General features: G+C 41.5%; 1 pseudogene; it reads right to left on the bottom strand.

The window, feature by feature from the left end:
• Positions 1 to 386: 386 nt before the first annotated feature.
• Positions 387 to 2,252, bottom strand: LOC130572422 (kinesin-like protein KIF11-A; annotated as a pseudogene).
• Positions 2,253 to 10,867: the final 8,615 nt, after the last annotated feature.

Below are 10,867 nucleotides of genomic sequence, written 5' to 3'. Positions count from 1 at the left end.
ATGCTTTTAAATTTGGCAATTTGTTTTAGTTCTAGCAGTATGTCAAGGATHTTTGAACACAACTATTTGTATTCTTGATATGCATATAATAAAATATATTTAGGATCTCTTCTTACAGTGCAGTAGTTCAAAACCACATCTACTGCAACCTTAATGCAGAACAAAATATCCAGTACAAAATACAGATCTCAAGCATAAACCTTCTGTTCCCTACTGTAAAAACTGAAGCTGCTGTTTCTTGTTGCTGAAGAAGGACCATTATTGATCCATAAAGCTGACAATCTGAGCAGTTTTAAATTCCTGCCATTTACCAGTATCCTGAGGTACATTTTCTAGATTGCTTAGAATTTGCTGAAACAAACCATGGGTTCCACCAGCATTGTTTTTTATRTCCATAAAGCATATGGCCATAAACCACCATTTATGTCCTTGACCTTTTGAAAGAAATTACTCAAAGAAGCAATAAATTTGTTTTGAAGCAGATGCTTTACTATTGGCTCAGTCAATAGTTTCCAGATAAACATTTTCTTGCCCAGCAGTGATGGTAATCTTCAAACTTCCATTCTTTGACAGTATACAAGCTAAGTTTTTTTGCATCACCTGTGCCAACAGGTTCAGCTGGCTTTGCAGTGAGGACACTAATTCATTTGCATTCTTTATATACACACACTTTGCTATTTCCACTCCTTCTCTTTAATTCCTACAGTATTTTGCAGCTGAGAAAAAACAGTTTCTGTGRTTTTTTCAGAGTGAAACAGAGATCTCCTAAGAAGATATTAATTGCTTTTCATGGCCCCCCATCTCATCAATCAGAAAAWTTCCTTATGTTATTCTGAAACAAACAGTTTAGTTTGAGGACAATTTCTACMATTGGTGTCAAAATATTTAATACTCTCCTCATCCACATATTTGCTTCTCAGTCAACCTGAATGTCCCAGCTCTACTAGAAAATGGTACAGTCATATTTTGTAATACATCTTCAGACACTTGTGGAAGTTCAGTGGTCAGCAATTTTTAACAGAGGTAAAAGATCCTGATACAACTAATGCAAATACATTATCTGCTGAACAACTGATAGACAGGAGGCCACCTATAACATATGCATAAGATACCAACATCTGTTGCTGCTTCAGWCAGTTTTCACTAACTGAATTTTGTACTTTATTGACCAGATCATTAATTTCTCCTGCAAATCTATTTGGATGATAGCATTGTGTCAATGAACAGCTTTCTCATGATATAGTTTTGTATAGATACATGATTTATATTAACAGTACTGACCCAATGGCTAGCTGTGCCATGAAAATTTTGGGTATTCAGAATTGAAACCATATACTCTTAGACAAATCTTGGGKTTTTTTGCAGATTTGTCTGTGCTTTTTTTGAGTTATTTCTTCTGGATTTRCAGATCTGTTTTCATTGTTTCATTGTTTTTATTAATTTTGAATGGTCTAGTGATTCTAGTTTTCACTTCTTTTTCCATAGTGCTCATTATCTCAATGTACTCTGCAATTAGTTTTTCTCAAACTGTCAGCTTTCSTTTAAGGGCTACATGAATTTTCAGTGAAAAGATAGTTACCATTTTATTTTTGTGCAGCAGTGAAGTCTCCTTTTAGGTGCTGAATCCCTTCAATATCTTCCTTAATAACAGCTCCTTTTGGCAGCTGCTGGTTAACTTAAGGTTTCATCACATTSTTTGCTCTGTTAGCATACTCCCCTGTACTCTTTTACCTCAGGATTCATAGATGTGGGAAAAACTTSGGCTTTTATTGATGTTCTTTGTTGTTCTCTGAGAGTTTTGAAGGATCCTCTTAGGATGCCCTGTGTCTTCTTCCACAAGAGCTGCAATAACTCTTTCGTGGATCAGAATAGATTACTTTATATTTTCAGTTTCACAATCTCTTGTATCAACTCCTCCAAACTGAGGTGTTTTTATCTCATGCAAGTTTATATTCCCAGTTCTAACAAGCTCTTGTCCATCTGCTCGAGTTCCTTTCATACGAATGGTAAAGGACAARACAATACAGTCAACTGGAATATGCAATCATGTAAGTAGCTGCAATAGTTCTTTTGATGCACCTTTTTTTCCCAAGATTTGGTAGGCCTCACTTTTGTTGTGTTCTGGTATTTCTTTTGAGCTTATTACATTTACACTGCCTTGTGTAGGGATCATCAAACATCTGCAGACTTTCTCTAGTGCTGGAAATAGAATTCAGAAGATAAAAAAGCTCCTCATTATATATTTCCACAAGAGAGCATTTAAAAAAAAAAAAAAAAAAAAAAAAAAAGAATAAGAATTATTGTCATTCTCTGTGACTTTTTCTAATATTTGATACAATGTATTGCCAGATTCCTTTCAGTGGTGTCCAGCAACAGGACAAGGAACAGTGACCGTAAACCAAAACACAAGACATTCCACCTCAACATGAGGAAGACTGTCTTTATGTGGAGGTTGAGAGAGCCCTGGACAGGCTGCCAAGCGAGGTCGTGGAATATTCCTCTCTAGAGACATTCAAAACCCACTTGGATGTGATCAAGGAAAGGTATTGCAGCCATAATATTTCTGTGTTGCACATGAATTAACTGGTTCTAACAAAGCACTGGCCTTGTCTTTATGTCTCTGTTTTGGAACAAAAATGGTCCTCTGCCTGGTATTGCACTGCATAAGCACCAGCTTTGCATTACTACCCAAAACACTCCATATACTTCATCTGGTGCACTTTCTGAACTGACTTTCCACTTGTTGCAGTCTGCTCTGCAGATGAGGAATTTGGGTATTGCTAGACACCTTTCACAAACACCTTAGAACAACAGATGTGTCAGTAGGCTTAATAGAAGGCCTACAAGCTGAAAATTGTCTTGAGGAAATGCCATCTGAAAAAGACTTGAACTCCTCTGATGTGGCACATATGATGTGGCATAAAATTTAATATGGAGGTAGGTTGGAGATGGAGACAGAGATTTTTGGGATCTACTGTTTTTGTATTAACTCCACACATAAAACAGGAACTAAACTCCTAAGAAAATCCAGTAGCAAGAAGCAAACTGCTCAAAAGTAAAGCTTCTCTGTGCAATTCTCAAAATAGTATTTTCTCCTACATATTAAAGCAAGTTCCAATCTTGCTAATTAGGAATGGAACACTAATCATTGGATTTCTTTTTTTAATTCTCCTGAATGTTCTTCACAACCATGGGATCAGAGGGTGCGAGAAGAAAAGCTCCCACCACCACAGTTTCACGAGGCGAAGCTGATAAGAGAAGCGCTGTTACTGAGCCTCACTGCAGAGCTGGATCCCCTGTGCTGCAAAGACAGCATTTGGAAAAACACACAGCGGTGCAGCACTTGTATCTCAGACGGATGTTTCTCATCACATTAACAATACGATTTTTAAAAAGCCACATAAACCCCCTTAATAAGATGATAAAGTACTGATGCTTTAATATCCTAGAATGTAGCGCTCCGGCCCCGACCCTGCARTGGACCTGCCCTTATAGAGACCTCACCCTCTCCAGCCGTATCTCGTCCTAAAATCTTCCTTCCCAAATGCTCCCTGACAGCCCTCCTGACCCCGCCATCCCCGTGGCGATCCCGCCGCGCAGGTGGTTCTGCTTACAAACTTAGCGCTACTTAAAGGGCTCACTCAAGCAGGCCTTTCCCTCCAGCCCTCCCTCAGGGCCATGGCCCCGGCGGATGGGCAGCGTTCCGTCCCTCGCCTCTCGGGGGCACCGCGGGCTGCAGTGGCTGCCCCGCACTGCCCCGGGAGCAGCCGGCACCGGGAYCCCGCGGCCCGGCCCGCCTCCTCCTCCGGCAGGTGCGGCCCTCCCGGGCCGCCGCTGCGCACTGGGCGGGGCGGGGAAGCTCCTCCTGCTCGGGCACCGGAGCGGCACAGCCGGGACGGCGGATCTGCGGCGCGGGAGCTGCTGGCTGGCGGCTCGTCCCCCCGCTGCCGTCGGAGCGGAGCGGGGCGGAGAGGCGGCGCCGCCAGCGCCGTGCGCGGCCCCGGCACCTGCCCGAGGTGAGCGAGCGGCCGGGCCCGAGGCGGCGCCTCACCGCCRCTGTTACCTAACCGGGACCGGGGCGAGGGGCGGCCGCCGGTCGTGCCCYGCCGGCCCGGCCGCTCGGCACCGCTGCGGCGGGGAAAGGGGGCTCTGACGGGGTGCGGGTGGGGGACGGAGGAAGGCGAGTGTCCCCGTTGCCAGGGAGACGGGTCAAGCGGCAGCWCCGGCCGCCGGGGCGCCCCCGGGCACCGGGCTGAGCTCCCTCCGGCCCTCGGCTCCGCGTAGGAGGCAGCGGGGAGCGGCGGTGGGGGGAGCATGAGCTGGAGCCCGGGGTGGCTCCGGGGCGCCGTGAGTCCCGCTCCCCGCGGGGTTATGCGGGGACGTGATCCAGGTGCTCGGCTGGCGGCRGCTCCGGGGAAGATGGCTCTGCCGTCGCGACACGGGCGCTCCACGGCGGCTCGACACTTACTGCGAGCTGCGATCGCGTGTACTGGGACTTGAGCTGCTCGTTTGAGTGACAAAACCAAGCTTTTGCCCCTTTCCGGCGTTTAGATATGCGAGAGCTCACAGCTGCAAATGATCTAGGCGCCCTGATTGCTGGGACATTGCATCTGTAGCCCTCGCAATAGAGGAGGTGCTGCTCAGGTGGTTGTAGCTGATGGTGGGGAAAGATTTGGTTCCCGGTCCAAAATTACCCTTTTGGTCGATCCAGAGCAATTCTGCCCGAGAAKCGCGGGTCCCTGCGATGCTGCAGGTTGCAGATGGCTCATTGCTGCCGCTCTCYCAGGCCATCGGTGCAGGGTGGATTCCGGCCGTGCAGCGAGCCCGGCTTGTCTGTGCAGGCTCTGGCGGAGTCGGAGYGACAGCTGATCCATAGCTGTCACACCAAACACTGGGAAGCACCAGACACCACAATAAAATGTGAAAGAAATGGAATTACAGTTTGAATCTTACCACGGGGAAATAAACTGCAGACGTTGATCATAGCAAATAGTGTGACTACAGTTTTTAAAGCTTGTCATGAATTTTTCCAATTTTGTAGGGCTGGGAAAATATCTTGCAAGCATTTCAGAAGCGAGTTGRGGTTAGTCTTATTTGTGTGAATGTTCATGGCAGCGTTTGTTCAGTCATGAAAAKATCAGGAGCAGACCCAGAGGCCACAATCCTGTTAACTGTAGCGCATAGGGTAAAGGATTACTGTAGCCTTGCCAGTTCCTGTTGATTCTGGGATCTGCCTTGCATGAAACAGTTGGCAGGGGCAAGACCGCTGATTCGTGTTCAGTTCTTTAGAGTTTTTATCAGAAAATCGTGTTTGCTGCTTAAGTAGATCCTACTGAAATCCAGTGATGTGCTGAATAAGTAATGCAGTTAGCACAGATGCTTAAAAAGCCACCCATATATAGCTACTCAGTCACATCTCTTCGTGTTGTTCAAGTTTACAGATGATTACAGAGAATTTTTTACTTTGAAAGTATTCCAGAAAAACTCCTTTAATCTTTTGTCTGCTTTTCAGACTGTGAATAATTTGACAGCATCTGTAAAGCACTTTACAGTTATTATGTATGAAGTACTACACTAGGTATGGGTGTTCTGAGAAACTGTTMGAGAATAATAAGCTCTTGATTTAGTAGGACACTGAAAATAATGCAGTTGTACCAATTAACATCTTTTAAGCACAAGAAATTATTTTGTGCCTACACTGGTTTACTGTGCATGCAAGCAACAAAAGGCACTGTTAATTCTTGTATAAATGGGCATGGAGAAAATGTACATTTGGGCAGCTATTGAATTGGCAGATGGGGGGAAAACTGTGCTCCTAATATTTCAAGAGAGGAAGAAGTTGCCTCGGGATTTCTTTGAAAATGATCCAGTTAGCTTGGCAGGTATAACTTTCTTTCTATTCCAAGCAAGAGACTGTGCTGTTAGGGAAGGGAATTTTAATATGGAAATTGAAGTGTTGTTTATTTAACACTTTGTAGCTCAGCATGAGCCACACAGAAGGTGAGATTAAGCGCTGTCTTTACTGTCAGAAAGCAATGTRATGTTTTAAAAGTAAAGATGACTATGCAGAAATTTGATTTATGGGTATGGTTTTATGAGCGAGCTTGGGAGTAACTGAGCTTCAAATTGGCCCTGAACAAATAGTATAGAATYTTGCCTTGGGCAAGGAATGTGAGATTCCCAGGGATCTTCTCRGGGAGTTGTAATCTTTCTTCAGTCTTATGTTCTCTGTAAGACAGGACATGAACAACTGTGTTTAAGATGGCAACTCCTGTTAAAAAGTCTGTGTATTACTAAACATGTAAGTGAACTTTACTCAGTACTTGAATTTGAACATGCAAAGAAATTTGAGCAGCATCAAGGGAGGTGGTTTTGTTTTGGTTTTTTCCTCTGTTAAGGGAGCAATAAATTTTGAGTTTGCAGTAAGAAGTATGGTTAGAAGATCAGTAGCAGATGGAAATTTATGCTTACATGGGTCATTTCTTCAGTGRGCCCTTACAAAGTAAAGTGAGTGTGGTTTTAACAGAGAGAATGCTGTGTTCATTATAAAAATGGCTTTTTTTGTTGTCTCTATTTTTTATTCAGAATGTGTTTTCTTTTGCCTGAAAAGTCAGAAATTKATGTAATGTAGCTTCTGACACTGATGATCAGCTTCTACAAAGCAACAAAAAAGAATGTAATTAATGAGAAATTCATGGCACTGCTGTGGTGTTTTTGATCGATTCTGCTGACTGGAATATGATGAACTTAATGGCCAAGAATGACAGTGATTTAATGCCACCCTACCACGGGGAAGTGATGATTATAAATTGAACTAGAAATGGGAATTGGATTAAGTGAGAAATGAAATTAATTTAATCACTTGTGTGAGAACAGATGACAGTTATTGGGAAAAACTAGGCAAACAAAAATATCATCCAATGTAATTACACTTACGTACAGTAACCACATATTTGTCTCATTTTAATTCTTTTATTGAAAAAAAGTTATTCTTCATATTTTATATTATACTTGCCAGTGTGTTCTCTGCTCTGAGGACTTCAGTTACTCTGATTRCCCTGATTGCAGGGAGTGGAAGGGAATCTTGTGTTTGAGTTTTTGTGTATTTCTTCTTTGGAGGTAGAGGAACCGTGCCGAAAGGCTAAAAATTACAAGAATTTCCTAAGAAATTATTAAATTTTTAGAAACCTGGTTTTAAATTTTTTAACAGTTTATTCCTCACACAAAAAAAAACCAAAAAAAAAAAAAACCAAACCTAAAACCACCCTGCTACTACTAACTGGTGGTAGTAGTAGTAGTATATCCCCTCAAATTTCTTGAATTATCTGACGCTTATACTTACGTGTGAAAGACATGGAATCCTTGACTTAGTGATTTCTAAACCTTCRCTTCTTTGTGTTCTGATTTAGATGGCTTTTTGAGCACTTAGGATAAAATGAGGTCTGCTGCTCTGGCATTTTGTGTGCATAMTGTATTGCATGGATGTGTGCTTCTAGATGGGATGCTTTTCTTTCCTAGAGATTTTTGAAATTTTACCATAAAATTCTGGTTAAATAAAGAGTYAAAACTTTTCACAGGGTATTGTGATACCCTGTGATTATTAAAAAAAAATTAATGATTTTTTTTTAATTGTCTCATGTGGATTTTATCCCCGACTGAATTTTGGGCTTTAGAACCTTCAATTTGAGAAGAAACATACTTAGGAGACCTTTTTTTGAGGGGCATTCCTKCCAAGCCTAAGCCTGAAGAAATTTCAGGGAATAGAGGCAACTCTGGGAGGTAGTTTAAAGAGAAGAAAATGATGCAATGATGTTGGAGTTTGACAGATTAAACTGGGAAACCAGGAGAGCTTTGAAACTCCTGGTTGTGGGTATTCCCATGTGGACCAGCTCCCATGAGTCTTCCTGATCTTTATGGAAAGGGAAATTTCTAATGTAGACCAGAAAGGAACTGCAACAGGTTCTGGGCAGGTGCTAGTCGTGTTCTAGGTTCTAGAAAAATGTTTTGTCAAGATTTTAGCAGATTCGTGTTTTAATTGTGCTTATAACTATGGAAAAAATTTGGACGTAGTTAAGATTGACCACTGAAGTCTGGTACTGGTACAAATCTGCACTGTTTGTCTTCCTTTCTGGGGCCAGAGTTTTGCACTGGAGATACCTGATTTAGGAAACCTTTTGTGCTTCTTGCTGTAAGTGGCAGTGAAGTCTCAAAGGGCAGGTAGCTTGTGGGAACTGAAGCAGTACTAAGGGGTCTTTATGCACCTACATACATTACTAGATCTTCTAAATATGTCTCTCCTTCAGCTTGAGACAAGGAAGATGCTGTTTCAAGAAGTGACATTCCATTAGTGAATGCAGTGCAAATTCCAGTCCCACTCATGGCAGTTGGAAGTTACTGACCTTGATATCAGCAATTGGATATTTCCCTGTGAAGAGAAAGCAGTAAAATATTTAAGCAATTATGAGTGAAATAAAATCAGAGGCTTCAGAACATCAGTAATRCTTGAGAATTCATGGTTCTTTTTCCTCTAAGTTAGGTGACTACTCTGAACAGTTATGTAAATGAAGAATTTGTTCTGCCAAAATTTCTGTAGCAATATGTTGTGGCAGTTTAGAAGAGATTTAATTATAGGGAATGAGCTCTGTAGGGGGATGAATATTGTAAATATTTTGATTCATCAGTACTTGAAGATTAAGGTTGTTCTGAAGAGTGTCTTTTTCTACAGCCATCTGTCTTTGTTTTTCCTGACAGGAATGATACATACAGTGATGGTATTTGACAGTATRGATGCTGTAGTGTTGGAACCTAATTTACTGTTGTCTTTTTCCTGAATGCTRTGATTATTTAGGATGGATCTTAAGATAGTGGTTTTTCTCCCTTCAGTAGTCTAAATTCCTAAATTTTTCTAACCCTTGTGCCTCCAGAACAACCTTTTATTCTAGCCTTCAGAAGAAACCACTTGAACATGATTCTCAGTATCACTAGTTTGGATAATAGAGGAGTTTTGTTTTGCAGGTATCAAATCTTGGAGTGATTGAGGTCCTTCTACAGTGTTGATAAGGCTTGATTTCTGTCCTGCAWGTTTTGTTTTTTTCAAGTGATTGCTTAAGTGAAAGCAGCATTTCTTAGATTAATAACAAATTTTGAGGRAGATGTGAGCAAGCTTATGGCCTTATTATGTCTGAAACATTTTCCATCAGGTTTCRTTTCAGGTTAAATAAAGTAAAAGGGCTACTGCCCTTTTTAAGCTAGACTGTGCCTCTACCTGGCTCGTCAAGGCAAAACATATAAAAACCTGTGGTTGAAGAAATGTCATCAGGATATGTGGAATGTATTCTTTTCAGATTTATTTTTGAATTTTTYWAAAATTTTTATTAATGTGTTTCCCTAACAGCTACATTTATTAGAAAGTGTCTTGAAAAATATTTCTGTCCTGAGCTAATACAGATTTTAAAATTATGCCTTTAAAGCAAATAAGAAGATTCTCCCTTTGAGGGGATATATCTTCTGTGATTTTGCCTTTTCTCTGTTAGTTTTAAAAGCCCCCTTTCAGTCAGTGACCTATATTTTAGTTGCATAAAACAAAAAAAAAAAAAAGAAGAAGTGAGGTGATGCTTTCAGAACAGAGCTGGGACTTTGACTTTAGTGAACTATGGATATCAAAAGAGAGGTCTCAAGAGCCAGGCTGAACTGAAGTGCTACCTTCTTGTGGGGATAACTGTACCTGTTTTGTGGRTTTGGTATATTCCTTAGCTGAACTTCCTGGTTTTTTTTTTACTTTTTGTTTTTCTGTTTCCTAGAAAACCCAGGCAAACAGACTCTCAGGAAGGGTGCAGAAGTCCTTTCTGGCAGGACCTTAGTGCATCAGCGCTGCAGAGTGCACCAGAGACTGTGCCATCCCCCTGCTGCGCTGAGCTTCCCATCCTCAGTGAGGTTACAATCAAGTACACTCGGGATTTCTTCCARTCTGTGGTGACTTTTGCATACAAATGCAGCTGCTGTATTTGCTTGTAGGGAAAGTAGGATGTGTAGGAAATTGAATGATGGCTATGCAACTGAAGTCTTGTCTATTTACATTTCATGCGTGTGGCTCTCTCCTCCAAACACATAGAATTGCAAAAACGTAGGTGTTGCTGAAATGTAAATAGGAGGACTAAGTGTGCTTTGCTTCCTTAGTGGGGAGGATAACCRTGAATGGAGGTGAAACAGAAGTAGGAATTTAACATTAGAGATTAAGTCAAACTCCAAAATGTTTCTGTAGYCAGGGCTGACCTAATACAGGAGGAAGCTCTCTTGGACCAGTGTGACTGGATCCTCAAGTATATATTCCGTTTGAATCATGCTATTCAATTTTTTTTTTTCCATTTCTTTTTCCTGTATTAGATTTGTTCAATTTCTTTAAAACCTTTTGGTCAGGTCCATTGTGCATAATGGAGTCAGATTCCATGCTTCGCATCTTTGGATGCAAATGATCGCAGATGAGAACAAGTTATATACAAAATAGCTTGTGTTTTTATTCCTTGCAGATGTTCACATTTCCCCAGGATTCCCAATCTACTGTGGTGCAACTTTCCCTTAAAGGCTGGAAAGCWGCTAGACAGGCTGTTTGAATTTACTCTCTTTGCTAATTAGAAGTAACTCTTGCATGATGGACTTGCATTGATTTTTAAAGGTGTTGCTGGGTAGGTGAAGAGAATTAAGSCTCTAGTAACAGGATCTTGTCAGTTGTAATTTGTGGGAGTTTGAGACATAAATACCTCCAGCTTTCCACCTCTCTCTGCGCTCATAGCAGAGCTGGAGAAGTGAAACAAGTGCCTGCATTTTGTCTGGTTGTTGGCACTATTGTGGGATGTCAGTATGTATTTGT

Source organism: Malurus melanocephalus, unplaced genomic scaffold, assembly GCF_030028575.1.
Source record: "Malurus melanocephalus ecotype Western Australia unplaced genomic scaffold, MMel_1.1 scaffold_35, whole genome shotgun sequence".
Classification (NCBI taxonomy): domain Eukaryota; kingdom Metazoa; phylum Chordata; class Aves; order Passeriformes; family Maluridae; genus Malurus; species Malurus melanocephalus.
This window is presented reverse-complemented; position numbering and strand designations above follow the sequence as displayed.